General features: G+C 41.1%; 1 protein-coding gene and 1 pseudogene across 2 annotated transcripts in view; one reads left to right on the top strand and one right to left on the bottom strand.

Moving 5' to 3' along the window:
* Nucleotides 1-15,838, top strand: part of ITGBL1 (integrin subunit beta like 1) — a 231,411-nt gene that overhangs the window by 170,157 nt on the left and 45,416 nt on the right. The window lies entirely within an intron of this gene.
* On the bottom strand, nucleotides 13,729-15,479 carry LOC106502722 (annotated as a pseudogene). The gene has a single exon (XR_001918924.1). The product of XR_001918924.1 is annotated as an elongation factor 1-alpha 1 pseudogene (transcript).

The raw sequence follows: 15,838 nt of genomic DNA, 5'->3' as shown, positions 1-15,838 counted from the left end.
GAAAAGGAAATCAATACTACACCCTAATTTCTCTCCAGGGGCTTCCCTGGTGGAAGAATCTGCCTGCAATGTGGGACACTTGAGTTTGACCCCTAAGTCCATTAAGATCCCCTGTCACTCCAAGGCATTTGCTCATTCATGAGCAGTGAAAGATTAAAGACCCAGAAGCCAACAACAAAATGACCAACAAACTAATCAGCACTTCAGAGAGTTGTGTGGTGTTCAGGAAACAAACACTGAATTTCAGGGCCCACTGAGAGCATGGATTGTAAACATATACAGAGGTGTTGGAGAACTAGAGAGAAATCAGACCTTACAAAGGCTGCAACATAAGTCAGCTCAGCCCTTGATTGGACTAGGGAGAGCCAGGCCTGATTTGGGCATCTGCTAGAAAATAAGACAAATGATCTCAGGAGAAGTATTTCACAAGAGTTTCTTCAGTGTCCTGCAGTTAATTAAAATGTGTCAAAGCAAACCAAACCAAAAAACAACCAACTAGGACCATTTGGAAAACAGACAACAGAAACAGATCCAGAGATGCTCCTGGAATAGATATATATGACCTGTATTTTAAGAAAAGAACCTGAGATTAGGAGCAAGATAAGGGTGTCAAACAGTTTAGCACAAATTTAGTGAACCTAGTCAGTACCTAAAGACAATAAAATTATAAAAAGTTATAAGAAATGAAAAGGAATAGAACCATCATTATTCCCCAATGACATGAATATCTGCTTATCTAGATAGTCAAAAGAATTTCAGGCTAACCATTAAAAGTAATAATATTTCAAAAATTCCTAGAAAGCAAGAATCTAAGAAAATACAAGTTTTATAACTTTATCCCAGCAACAATGCTAGACGCACCAGAGTATATTCTATGTGATTCCATTTACATAAATTTCAAAAAAAAATAGGTCTAATAGTGATAAAAGGTAGATTGATAGATTTATCTAGGGATTGTTGAGGGGGACAAAAGAGGACCATCTGGAGGTTCAGATAATGGTGTATGTCTCCATTTGTGTTTTGCATGAGTCTGTTCACTTTATGAAAATTAATTAAGTCATAGGTCCATGACTGGGCAATTTTCTGTACATTTACATAAAATGACTTAAAAATTAATACACTAAAGTATGAGACACCTACATAAGATTTTAAATATTGAAAAGAAGGGCCACAATTAAAGTTATGATTAACACATTTTTCCTCTTCGTAAAGAAGAGTATACATATGAATCAAGAAACACATAATTTTAGTTTTAGAATCTTGTTGACTTTCGAGCATCTGTTCACTTTCATTCTTCACAGGTCTTAAATTTTTATTGAAATGTAGACCTGAAAACACATCTGTTTCTCTGATTCATATTTTTATGGTAAATTCTGAAATGAGACAATTATTGTGAACCCAGGAAATTATTCAGCGTGCAAGAGATGTGTCTTCATATTATTTATGGGGAAGAAATAGCCAATAAAGTCCTAAAATCATCAACTTGCCTTGCCACTTTGTTTACATGATAATTCATGTTAAATATTTACGTTTTTACTTGGATATTTCAGTTGTTTTCAATTAGAGTATTTTAAGACCCGTGTGAGTAGGGTACCTAAGTAAATGATTGAAAAAAAAATGAAAACATGAATAGCTAGGTTATCTTTTGAATTAGAAATAGATTTTTTAAAGTATTTTAAATATTTTTAAGATATTGGCCCTGTGGGTATTTCTCATGGGAATTTTATGAGTGTGAAGATGCTTTCCTTTTCAGTCAAATGCAGTGATGTCAGATGCTCCGCACACCTCTGCCAACCCGTCGCCCAGGTCATTGGCTCCAGGGCCTCTCAGCTGACTTTTCCATCATGTGTCTTGTGCACTCTCCTTCAGGTTTTCTCCATACTGCTGTCAGGGTGATCTATCTAAAATCCAAATTGGATTTTCTAATTTTCCAGCTTAAGGGGTGTCTCAGTGATAAAGAATTTGCCTGCTAAGCAGGAGACATGAGTTCTATCCCTGTGCCGGGAAGATCCTCTGGAGAAACCACTCCAGTATTCTTGCCTGGGAAACCCCATGGACAGAGGAGCCTGGTGGGCTACAGTCCATGGGGTCATAAAAGAGCTGGACACAACTTAGCAGCTGTCAAGCTTAATGCATTTTAAACCTTTAGGAAGAGCCCAGACTCCTTTCTTCTTCCACATCCACTTGGGCTAACTAGATCTCAATCACGTGTTACTGTTTCTGAGAAGCTGCCTGGATGTCCGTGTTCCCCCAGCTACTTTTTATAAAAACGTATTTATTCATTTGGCTGCACCAGGTCTTAGCTGCGGCAAATAGGGTCTTTTCTAAGTTGCAGCACGTGGGATCTAGTTACTAAGTTACCTTGTGCCATGTGAACTCTTAATTGCAGCTTGTGGGATCTAGTTCCCCGGCTAGGGATCAAACCCAGACCCCCTGCATTGGGAGTTTGGAATCTTAGCCACGGACCCCCAGGGAGGTCCCAGCTACTTTGATCACATTCTTAGTGCACTGTGCTTTAACGTATAGGCATCTTCGTCTGATGTTCAATAAAATATTAGATGCCTAAGGAGTAATGTGGATCACAATAAGCTGTGGAAAATTCTGAAAGATATGGGAACACCAGACCACCTGACCTGCCTCTTGAGAAACCTGTATGCAGGTCAGGAAGCAACAGTTAGAACTGGACATGGAACAACAGACTGGTTCCAAATAGGAAAAGGAATACGTCAAGGCTGTATATTGTCGCCCTGCTTATTTAACTTCTATGCAGAGTGCATCATGAGAAACGCTGGGCTGGAAGAAGCACAAGCTGGAATCAAGATTGCCAGGAGAAATATCAATAACCTCAGATATGCAGATGACACCACCCTTATGGCAGAAAGTGAAGAGGAACTAAAAAGCCACTAAATGAAAGTGCAAGAGGAGAGTGAAAAGGTTGGTTTAAAGCTCAACATTCAGAAAACGAAGATCATGGCATCTGGTCCCATCACTTCATGGCAAACAGATGGGGAAACAGTGGAAACAGTGTCAGACTTTATTTTTTTGGGCTCCAAAATCACTGCAGATGGTGACTGCAGCCATGAAATTAAAAGACACTTATTCCTTGGAAGAAAAGTTATGACCAACCTAGAGAGCATATTGAAAAGCAGAGATATTACTTTGCCAACAAAGGTCCATCTAGTCAAGGCTATGGTTTTTCCTGTGGTCATGTATAGATGTGAGAGTTGGACTCTGAAGAAAGCTGAGCACCGAAGAATGGATGCTTTTGAACTGTGGTGTTGGAGAAGACTCTTGAGAGTCCCTTGGACTGGAAGGAAATCCAGCCAGTCCATCCTAAAGGAGATCAGTCCTGGGTGTTCATTGGTAGGACTGATTTTGAAGCTGAAACTCCAATACTTTGGCCACCTCATGCGAAGAGTTGACTCATTGGAAAAGACTCTGATGCTGGAAGGGATGGGGGCAGGAAGAGAAGGGGACAACAGAGGATGAGATGGCTGGATGGCATCACTGACTCGATGGACATGAGTCTAAGTGAACTCTGGGAGTTGGTGATAGACAGGGAGGCCTGGTGTGCTGCGATTCATGTGGTCGCAAAGAGTCGGACACGACCGAGCTGCTGAATGGAACTGAAGGAGTGATAAGAGCCAGAATGAGAGAAAGGGAGAGACAGAGACTGAGAGACAGAGTTGGTTGTTTTCCTAAAAATGCATGGCTCTCAAGTTCACAGTGCTATTGAATCTCAGTTTTAATGCCCCAAAGATTTTTGAATAAGGTAAATATAATTGATGACCCATACCATGGTTTTATATTTTGTCAGATATATACTAACAGCATTAGAAGATGTGCCTTATTTTCTTTCTTTTAAGAAGGAAAATTAAGTTAGTTTGTTTTCAAAATGAACAAACTGGTTTGCAAATGTGTTCTGTTAGGAGATGGTGCATGTTTTCTTCCCTCTGTTGGTGGCGTTCTTGTTGACTTCTTCCCTCATAGCTCAGTTGGTTCAGAATCTGCCTGCAGTGCAGGAGACGTGGGTTCAATCTCTGGATCAGGAAGATCCCCTGGGGAAGGAAATGGCAACCCACTCCAGTATACTTGCCTGGAGAATCCCATGGACAGAGGCGCCTAGCAGGCTACAGTCCATGGTTTCACAAGAGTCGGACACGACTTAGCGATTAAACCACATTGTTGTTGTTGTTCAGTCACTAAATCATGTCAGACTCTATGCAGTCCCATACACTGCAGCACGCCAGCCTTCCTGTCCTTCACCATTTCAGGAAGTTTGCTCAAATTCATGTCTGTTGAGTCAGTGATGCCATCCAACCATCTTTTCCCTCTATGCTTGAGATTATTAGATACTTAGATGTTTCCATTAGACATTTATCCAGGACTTCCTCTTGCATTCAGAGAATTTTTATATCATGATCCTTACTTCATTCTGAAAAGCAAGAAGTATATTATGCTTTATTCTGATGCTAAGTCGCTTCAGTCGTGTCCAACTCTGTGTGACCCCATAGACGGCAACCCACCAGGCTCCCCCATCCTTGGGATTCTCCAGGGAAGAACACTGGAGTGGGTTGCCATTTCCTTCTCCAATGCATGAAAGTGAAAAGTGAAAGTGAAGTCGCTCAGTTGTGTCCGACTCTGTGCGACCCCATAGACCGCAGCCCACCAGGCTCCTCCATCCATGGGATTTTCCAGGCAAGAGTACGGGAGTGGGGTGCCATTGGTGTTAATTAATTACTTGTAGCATTTGTCCAAAATTAAGAATAGGTATAACTTAGTTATTTAAATTTATATTTATGAGTTAGTAGATACTGGATTGAATCTTGGCCCCACTATTCACTGACTGTGTGACTTTCACTTAAGTACTTAAACCCTGTAAATCCATGGGCCTTGTCTGCAAAACAGGGGTTAAATCAGGACCTTCTTCCAAGGGGTCATGGTGGAAAAGAAATCAAACAGTAAACAGGGAGTGTTTAGTACAACACCAGGAGCTGAGCTGCATGGCCACAGTCAGCCCACTGTCTCAGGGTAGGACTGTTTTCTTGCTGACATGTAGCCTTAGAACATTGTCAGAGATCCCAGTCCCAAGACCAACCAAGATGTGGAAAATCCAAATTCATGGCCTGAAGACAATGAAGGTCTCAGTGAATGTCTGATGCGCCGCAAGTGCTTTGTTATAATTATTTAAACGTATCAACTTCTAGATGGGAAAAAGTGGGAGAATGTTCAGGAACACATAGAATGCAGGAGAAGGAAATGGACACTGCAGAATTACCAGTTTGATTGATGGCATAGGATAGGTGTTTGGTTTATCTTCTCTGTTGTCGTGTGTGGGGGAAAGTGGACGTGTTGCAAAAAGCCGTTGTTAGACATGCATATTTACATGTAGGAAGAGAAGTGGTAGATGAGATATATTTAGTCAAATTAATGCACTAATAATTTATCCTCAGAAAATGCAAATCCCTGTTGTAGTTCTCTTCCTGCATGTAATTAAAGCATTCTTAGTGCAGGGAGGCTGCAGAACTTGAGATCATCTTGGTGTATGAGTGAAGAAGCAACTTGGTGTATATAATGTTGTGTTGACAATGTTATTTTGAGTTTTTTCTCTGCTTCTTTGTTTTTAAAGATTTTTTTGTGTGGACTGTTTTTTTAAAAGTCTTTATTTAATTTGTTACAGTATCTTTTCTGTTATACATTTTGGTTTTTCTGCCACAAGGCATGTGAGATCTTAACTCCCCCACTGGGGATCGAACTTGCATTGTAAGTCAAAGTCCTAACCAGTGGGCGGTCAGGGAAGTCCTTCTCCTTTGTTTCTTAATTAGAACTTCTAAATCTGTAAACTCAGTTTTTGCTTCCCCTTTCTATGATGCTAATCTATCAGTCTTATCTCTTTGCCTACATTTAAAGCAAACATCCACTATTACCTCTAAAATTAATTTGCTTCTCTGTTACAACCTCCGACTGACATGCCATGTTCAGGCGCATGAGCTGACTGGTTGTTGGCAGTTCTTGTAACAGTGGCCATACCTTTCCCCATCGATTGCTGCCATTGATAATTGCTCTTCAGAGAAGGTCCATCTAGTCAAGGCTATGGTTTTTCCAGTGGTCATGTATGGATGTGAGAATTGGACTGTGAAGAAAGCAGAGCGCCGAAGAATTGATGCTTTTGAACTGTGGTGTTGGAGAAGACTTTTGAGAGTCCCTTGGACTGCAAGGAGATCCAACCAGTCCATTCTGAAGGAAATCAGCCCTGAGATTTCTTTGGAAGGAATGATGCTAAAGCTGAAACTCCAGTACTTTGGCCACCTCATGTGAATAGTTGACTCATTGGAAAACACTCTGATGTTGGGAGGGATTGGGGGCAGGAGGAGAAGGGGACGACAGAGGATGAGATGGCTGGATGGCATCACTGACTCGATGGATGTGAGTCTGAGTGAACTCCGGGAGTTGGTGATGGACAGGGAGGCCTGGTGTGCTGCGATTCATGGGGTCACAAAGAGTCGGACACGACTGAGCGACTGAATTGAACTGAACTGAACTGAAGCAACAGGAAGCCTTCATATCCAGATAATATGATGTATATTCACAGAGGAACTTATGTCATCAACATACTACTCTGTCTTCAAAATGCACTCGCATTTTAACTTGTTTGTAATAGTTAGCTACACTTTCCTTTTCTTTGCAGATTATTAAAAGGCATCCTTAGTAAATATGTTTCTGGGGAGTAGTTTAGTAATTTTTTTCGAAGCTCCATGCATTGTTATTGTCATTGTTTAGTCATCAGGTCCTGTCTCACTCTTTGTGACCCCATGGATGGTAGCCCACCATACTGCTCTGCCCATGGGATTCCCCAGGCAAGAACACTGGAGTGGGTTGCCATTTCCTTCTCCGGGGATCTTCCCAATGCAGGGATCGAACTGGCATCTCTGCCTGCCAGTTTTTTGGTCAATAAAATACATCTTAGATATATATTCAGGGTCCTCTTTTGCTCAAATAGTGTTGATTAAGTTGATTAAACTATGTTCCCAGTATTGCTTCTGATAGAAAACTAGTCCAAAGGCAGAAAGGAAAGTACCTTGACTTAGCCTTAAACATAATGAAGCTGATATGGTGTGTGAGGGTTTAAGATTTGAATACAAATATATTTGTTAGCATTTAAGTTCAGTGAGCTTTAAAGTTACGCTTAGCCCAGTATACTTTGTTTTTAATTCAGCTTGCATAAAATTGATCACTGTTTAAATAAATTATTTCTTTGAACATTTCTTTTAATTCATTATTTTAAGTCTTAATCAAACATGCCACCTCTCTGATGATATGCTGATCATGGTCAATGGTCTAATCTAACACATACACCAAATTGCAAACAAGCCCCAGTGATATAATTTTAACTTCCTCCTCACCTGCCCATCACACGTTAATATAAAACTTAAAAAAATGCATCTTGTGATGCATTTTTAGCGCCATTTTGCATGTTACTATGGGCCACTTTCTTTCATTTTGACTTACTTTATTTTGTATGAGTCCCCTTACCTATTAGCTAAACCTGCCTAAAGCACAATAGTGGTTTTCTTTATAGTTACAAAATATGTTGAGGTCAGTTTTCATTCTCTGGAGATTGGAATTCATATTGGAGGGTAACATTTTCTTCCTTGAGACCATCAATCTTAATAGTCTCATCTGTTTGATTTAGGTTTTAGACACTCTCTCTCTGAGTTCTGTATAGCACCTGGAATGCTGTCTACATGGTGGAATATTAATGATCGTCTCTACAGATTATGAAGCAGAGAATGAACAGTTCTCTGTTGATTAATCTGCAGAGTAATCCTGAATGGAGGGAACAAAGGAAAGACTTCCCTGAGTTTCCTGTCTCTTCTTATCTCGTGGGTGGCACTCATGATAAAGAAGCTCATTTGTAAGAGTTCATGAACAGTTTCAAAAGAGTAGTGTTGAAAGATGAATTTCTTCTCCCAGAGATGACCTACATACTGATTTAAGTGAATAAATTAGCATTCTGTCTCCACTTAGAGTGAATGGCCAATTAGTCAGGCTTTAAGTAAATTAATCTACACCTGAAATCCTGACAGCAAGCACAGCCCGAATGTGTGCAGCAGAGGTTTTGGCTGGTACCAGATGTATCTGCTCTTTAGAAAATACAATAGCATAGTGTGGGATGAAATGCAGCTACAGGTTAGGTCATGAGAAAGGCTACTGGAAGAATGATCTTAATTAAAGTGAATCCTTTCAAAGTGCTCTTAGCTAGAATATTTATGTTACAACTTGAGATGAAATTATATTGCTTTGTTTACTCATGTACGTAGAAATAGGTGTAGATAAAAGGCTAGAATTCATTACAAAGTTAACAGTAATTTTCCCTGGAGCTGAGTGTAATGGGGAATTTACTGCCTTGTATGTATGTATTTTATTTTTATTTACATTGATCCTGTGTTGATTTATGGTCATGAATTACTTTGAAAATAATACATTTAAATCAGCCAAATCATAGTTTTAAATGCAAAAGGCACTTAGTATTTTCATGCATGTGTGTTTCCGTGTATGTAATATTTTAAAATCTACTTGCAATTAGGACCGTGATTTTTAACAGGGGTTATGGGGATATACATTAAAAAATATAGTAAGTGCATGTCTTAGGTAATGGCATGAAGTTTTAATGTCCTGCATAAACACTGAATACAAGATTCAAATGAGCAGCCTAGATTAAAAGGTATCAAACAGACTTCAGCATCATGGAGCACATTTTAGATCGATCAGTATCCAGCAGTATCAGGCTAGAATACCGGCAAGGTTCTGTTTTCAACATCATAGTGATATCTAATCAAGCCTTCAGTGGTGGTTGTGCGTGGGGGCTGAAGAGATGGCAGACCACTTCTTAAAGGACGTGACAGGGGTCACTCTTAAAGGAGGAAGTGTAGACTTGATGAGCTAATTTTCATGTGAGCATGTATACGTGCACGTGTGTGTGTATGTGTTTGTGTGTGTGTGTGTGTGCGTGCGTGAGTGCAGAGGCCTCTGTATTTGGACCTCTTGAGAAGGAGAGGAAAACAAGGAATAAATGCACCTCAGCCTCAGGTGAGCTTTTCTTTATTTGAATTAAGTTGATCTTCCCTCACGTGTCTTAGAGTTTCTCAATAGCAGCACAATTAATATTTTCAGCTAGCTATTCTTTGTTGTGGGGCTGTCCTGTGCTTTGCAGGGTGTTCAGCAGTGTTTCTGTTTGTTACTAGGTACCAGGGAAGCCTCCAACCCATCATTACACTCACAAATATCTCCAGACATTACCAAATGCCCCTGGGGAGCACAATTTCCCCAGGATGAGAGTCACTGCTGTCTCTGCTTATAAGTCCAGGACTTCCCTGGTGGTCCAGTGGTGAAGACCCTGCTCCCAATGCACAGGGCAGGGGTTCAATCCCTGGTCCAGGAACTTAGATCCCACGTGCTGTGCAGCAAAAGAAAAAAAAAAGTGAATTATTTATGGTTAAGGGACTGTAATCCAGAGACCCTATACTCTTTCCATACGCAATTTCTGACAGTCAGAGAAATAACAAATAGGACCAAGAAGACCACAACAAACTATAGAAACAGATGTGTAAATGACCCGGTTATTGGTATTATCAGGTAATAAATATCGTTCAGTTCAGTTGCTCAGTCATGTCTGACTCTTTACAACCCCATGAACCACAGCATGCCAGGCCTCCCTGTCCATCACCAACTCCGGGAGTCCACCCAAAGCCATGTCCATTGAGTCGGTAATGCCATCTAACCATCTCATCCTCTGTCATCCCCTTTTCCTCCTGCCCTCAATCTTTCCCAGCATCAGGGTCTTTTCAAATGAGTCCGCTGTTCACATCAGGCTGGCCAAAGTATTAGAGTTTCAGCTTCAGAATCAGTCCTTCCAATGAAAACTCAAGACTGGTCTCCTTTAAGATGGACTGGTTGAATCTCCTTGCAGTCCAAGGGACTCTCAAGAGTCTTCTCCAACACCACAGTTCAAAAGCATCCATTCTTCGGTGCTCAGCTTTCTTCACAGTCCAACTCTCACATCCATACATGACCACTGGAAAAACCATAGCCTTGACTAGACGGACCTTTGTTGACAAAGTAACGTCTCTGCTTTTCAATATGCTATCTAGGTTGGTCATAACTTTCCTTCCAAGGAGTAAGCGTCTTTTAATTTCATGGCTACAGTCACCATCTGCAGTGATTTTGGAGCCCAGAAAAATAAAGTCGGCCACTCTTTCCACTGTTTCCCCATCTATTTGCCATGAAGTGATGGGACCAGATGCCATGATCTTTGTTTTCTGAATGTTGAGCTTTAGGCCAACTTTTTCACTCTCCTCTTTCACTTTCATCAAGAGGCTCTAGTTCTTCTTCACTTTCTGCCATAAGGGTGGTGTCATCTGCATATCTGAGGTTATTGATAATTCTGCCGACAATCTTGATTCCAGCTTGTGCTTCTTCCAGCCCAGTGTTTCTCATGACATACTCTGCATAGAAGTTAAATAAACAGGGTGACAATATACAGCCTTGACGTACTCCTTTTCCTATTTGGAACCAGTCTGTAGCAAATATATTTTAAAAAAAGATGGCAAGACAGGTATTTAGACAGTATCCAGTCCATGTGTGCTTAGTCGCTCAGTCATATCCAGTAAAAAATAATATTCTCTTTACTGACTGTCACTCATGGTGGTTTATGCATTCATTTATTGGTCTTCAATTGGGAGCTTGTGTGTGTGTGTTAACTGCTCAGTCATGTCCGACTTTCTGTGACCCCATAGATTGTAGCCCACTGGACTCCTCCATCCGTGGGATTTTCCAGGTAAGAATACTGGAGTGGGTTGCCCTGCGCTCCTCCAGGGGATCTTCCTGACCAAGGGATCGAACCTGGGTCTCCCTCATTGCAGGCAGATTGAGTCAACAGGGAAGCCTTATACATGGTTTATTCTAAGCTCTGGAACATTTTGAAGGCTAATTTCAGGATACTTGTTTCATCAAGGTTTTGTGTTAGATTCTCCCAAGGACATGACTGATCTTGGATCTCTTTAGCTTTCTTTCCTGTTTACTCAAGGAATCCCAGACTCACCTTCTCTGCTTTTGTTGCGTGAAGTGCTGCGGTGGGCTTTGATTCTCAGGACCTCTTTCATATGAGCTGATGCTAATTGCTCTTATTGCAGCTCACAGTTTTCGTTTTGAGTTTCTTGAAGAATTACATGACTTCCCATAAGCACAGCCATGGAATAAACACTGTAAATCCAGGATATTTCTATTCTTCTTATTACCAGAAGCTAACGCCCACATACTATGTACTTCATTGTAATATATCTTTTGTAACACTACTTCAAAAAGTGAAAATTAATAAGAACTGATTTAAAATCACATCTCCACACCAAAAAAAAAAAAAAAGTAGGGGATAAACAAGAGACTTATATTTGGAAGAGAATACATTTAGAATGTTCATTAATTATACTTTCCATAAAGCAATTATCATTTTGGTAATGTATCTTTCTTACAATGCGGGAGACCTGGGTTTGATCCCTGGGTTGGGAGGATCCTCTGGAGAAGGAAATGGCAACCCACTCCAGTACTCTTGCCTGAAAAATCCCATGGACAGAGGAGCCTGGTGGGCTGCAGTCCACTGGGTCCCAAAGAGTTGGACACGACTGAGCGACTTCACTTTCACTTTCATGGGCAAGCAGTCAATCCTTTGGACTCTCAGGCAATCAGATGTATTTAAGCCAAAGATGTCTCAAAAGTCAAAGTGAAGTCGCTTAGTCGTGTCTGACTCTTTGCGACCCTGTGGACTGTAGCCCACCATGCTCCCCTGTCCATGGGATTTTCCAGGCAAGAGTACTGGAGTGGGTTGCCATTTCCTTCTCCAGAGGATCTTCCCGACCCAGGGATCAAAGCCAGGTCTCCCGCATTGTAAGCAAGACGCTTTACCGTCTGAGCCACCAGGGAGGTCCTAATTAACCAGGATTCCTCTGATACTGCTTTTTGTGTGATGCAAACTTTATCAGTGTTTCAAGCATCTAATCTCTTATCCGTTCTTTGTTTTCTTTTATTACTAATTTCATTGGCTGAACAGCTTTTGCAGCAGCGATGTTGACTATTATTGCTAAAACTGATTGACTAGCCTTCCTCTTTGGCTAGATTAGGTGAGAGCAGAAGTCATTTCCCTGAAGAACTGATATTGCAATTTCCTGTTCCTTCAAAGAATACATTGCTTTTCAAACAGTGGCACAAGTGTTTTTGACAATTAGCAATTATATGTTATTTGTTTTTCATTATTTTGTATTCACTTTGATTTTATCCAAGACTTGAGTAAGAGACACATAAGCACAGTTTAACTCATAGTATGAAGGGACCCAGAGTAAAATTAGGTTTTATTCCAAACAAACGACTATTTAACCTATGAATGAAAGTGTAAGTCACTCAGTCTTGTCCAACTCATTGCAACTCCATGGTCTGTAGCCCGACAGGTTCCTCTGTCCATGGAATTCTCCAAGCAAGAATACTGGAGTGGGTAGTCATTCCCTTCTCCAGGGGATATTTTCCTGTAGTCAGGGAGATACACAGGCTTGCATGAAGGGCTTGCATTTCAGATATGTTTATTTTCTGACAGTTTTTCCATTACCAGTACAAGCAGCTAATCACATGTGTTTAAGAGTTCTTTCTCTTGCAACATCATCCTTCTTTTTCTCTTCCCCTTATTAAGAAGCATATTTCTCTTTCTTCCTCCATCTCTATAATGGCAATCCACTCCAGTGTTCTTGCTTGGAGAATCCCATGGACGGAGAAGCCTAGTAGGTTACAGTCCACGGGGTCCCAAACAGTAGGACACGACTGGGCGACTTCACCTCACCTCACCTCCTCCATCTCTATGCTAGTTTTAATATTCTTATCAAAGAATATTCTTTATCTTATCAAAGAATATTTAATATTCTTATCAAAGTCAATATTCTTATGAAATGTTTGCTCTTATCAGGTAGTGTCCAAGGAACAGGGGATGCCTCATCTGTTCGGTCCTTGTTCAGTTTTTCTAGGTAGCTAAGATTAGTCATTTGCCTTTTTACACAGTAAACTTGAACTCCGGGAGACGGTGCGGGACAGGGAGGCCTGGCGTACTGTAGTCCATGGGGTCGAGAGCGACTTGGCGACTGAACAAGATTAGCCGTGGAAATCTCGATGCTCTCTGCTCTTAAGTATTTCATTGTATTGAAATAGTCATTCTGTCCTGTCTCTTGAAACACCTGTTCTTTTTTACATTGAGTATCAATATCGTTTAATAAAATTGGTAGAATTTTGTGAATGATGTCATCTTCCTTGAAGAGATAATTTACTTTTTGTCTGGCAGACATATGTACAAAGGCAGATAACTTCAACCCAATCAGGCATTAGCATGACTTCTAAAGTAAAAACCTGTAATGTTTATGTTCTGTTCATCAATGCCCTCCTTCTCAAAGGTCCTTGAGTTCCAAGTACTATCTTGCCAGCCAGATGAAAAAGCCAAAATCTCCATCTAGTTTATTCATCTTTTAGATGTTGCTTCCTGCTTAATGCTTTATCCTCTTGCCCTAAAAAGTTCAGGCTTGACAAATGTATGAAGGGGATTATTTGTGTATTAGGGAGAACTCACTACCCTATGGTTCCATTTTCTCTAGAATCTTGGCCACTTAAGTCCAGGCTGCCTTAGGAGGCTTTGACTTAATCTTTTTTTTTTTTTCTCATTAAACTTTTTTTAATGGGTCTCAAATTCTGTGACAGATTTTTGGTCAAGTTGTTTTCATTAAAAAGTACTGATTTTAAAAACTAATAACTTAAACTGCCACACACAAAACATATGGTCCACAAAAACATTCTCCTTTCCTTCTGAAGGTTTTACGATGCATTTTTATCATTAACCAGTCTTTTACTATTAAACTTAAATGGCCAATTGAGACAAACAGTTCTGAGACCGTTCTTCCACCACTGATTAAGACTGGGGTGGCAGGTATTGGGGATGATATTCATTTAGCCTTCTGAGCTTTCTGGGCAGACTTGGTGACCTTGCCAGCTCCAGCTGCCTTCTTGTCCACTGCTTTGATGACACCCACAGCGACTGTCTGTCTCATGTCACGCACAGCAAAATGGCCCAGGGGAGGATAATCAGAAAAGCTCTCGACACACATAGGCTTGCCAGGAACCATATCAACGATGGCAGCGTCACCAGATTTCAAGACTTTAGGGCCATCTTCCAGCTTTTTCCCAGAACAACGATCAATCTTCTCCTTCAGCTCAGCAAACTTGCAAGCAATGTGAGCTGTGTGACAATCCAGCAACAGGTGCGTATCCAGCACTGATTTGGCCTGGATGGTTCAAAATAATCACCTGAGCTGTGAAGCCAGCAGCTTCCATGGGTGGATCATTTTTGCTGTCACCAGCCACATTGCCATGACGGACATCTTTGACAGACACGTTCTTGACATTGAAGCCCACAGTGTCCCCAGGAAGGGCTTCACTCAGTGCTTCATGGTGCATTTCTACAGACTACACCTCAGTTGTTACCTTGACTGGAGCAAAGGTGACCACCATGCCAGGTCTGAGAACACCAGTCTCCACACGACCCACAGGGACAGTACCAATACCACCAATTTTATAGACATCCTGGAGAGGCAAACGCAAGGGTTTGTCAGTTGGGCGAGTTGGTGGCAGGATGCAATCCAGAGCTTCAAGCAGGGTGGTTCCACTGTCATTGCCGTCCTTACGGGTGACTTTCCATCCCTTGAACCATGGCATATTAGCACTTGGCTCCAGCATGTTGTCACCATTCCAGCCAGAAATTGGCACAAATGCTACTGTGTCGGGGTTGTAGCCAATTTTCTTAATGTAGGTGCTGACTTCCTTAACAATTTCCTCGTATCTCTTCTGGCTATAGGGTGGCTCAGTAGAATCCATTTTGTTAACGCCAACAATTAGTTGTTTCACACCCAGGGTGTAAGCCAGAAGGGCATGCTCACGGGTCTGCCCATTCTTGGAGATACTGGCTTCAAATTCACCAACACCAGCAGCAACAATCAGGACAGCGCAGTCAGCCTGGGATGTGCCTGTAATCATGTTTTTGATGAAGTCTCTGTGTCCTGGGGCATCAATGATGGTAACATAGTACTTGCTGGTCTCTAATTTCCACAGGGAGATATCAATGGTAATACCACGCTCACGTTCAGCTTTCAGTTTGTCCAAGACCCAGGCATATTTGAAGGAGCCCTTTCCCATCTCGGCAGCCTCCTTCTCGAACTTTTCAATTGTTCTCTTGTCGATCCCGCCACATTTGTAGATCAGATGGCCAGTCGTGGTAGACTTCCCTGAATCTACGTGCCCAATGACAACGATGTTGATGTGGGTCTTCTCCTTTCCCATTTTGCCTTAGGTTTAACGGTGGTTTTCACGACACCTGTGTCCTGGCAGCAAACCCGTTGCAAAAAAGAAGCTGACTTAATCTTGTATATTGACTTCTTGCTAGTTAAAAATTGTTTCTGGGGCTAGAGACAAAACGGAAATAGGACTTTCAGGTGTCATAGGAGTTTGTTGAAAAATAACATCAGAATAAAATACCTTTTAAAGAAGTAGCATATTTAGTCTAGAAACCGTAAGTTATCTGAACTATGTTGTTGGTAAAAATAAAAAAGGAAGTGGACATTCATATAACAGAAAAATGGATTAGCTGTGAAAACATAATATATTACTTTCCATTATATAAAATTATATCAATAATTGCTGTTGTTTAGTGACTAAGTCTTGTCTGACTCTTTGGCACCCCATGGACTAAGGCCCACAATGGTTC

The sequence above is a fragment of the Capra hircus genome, chromosome 12, assembly GCF_001704415.2.
Source record: "Capra hircus breed San Clemente chromosome 12, ASM170441v1, whole genome shotgun sequence".
Classification (NCBI taxonomy): domain Eukaryota; kingdom Metazoa; phylum Chordata; class Mammalia; order Artiodactyla; family Bovidae; genus Capra; species Capra hircus.
Note: the sequence above shows the minus strand (reverse complement) of the source record. Positions and strands in the feature narration are given on the sequence as shown.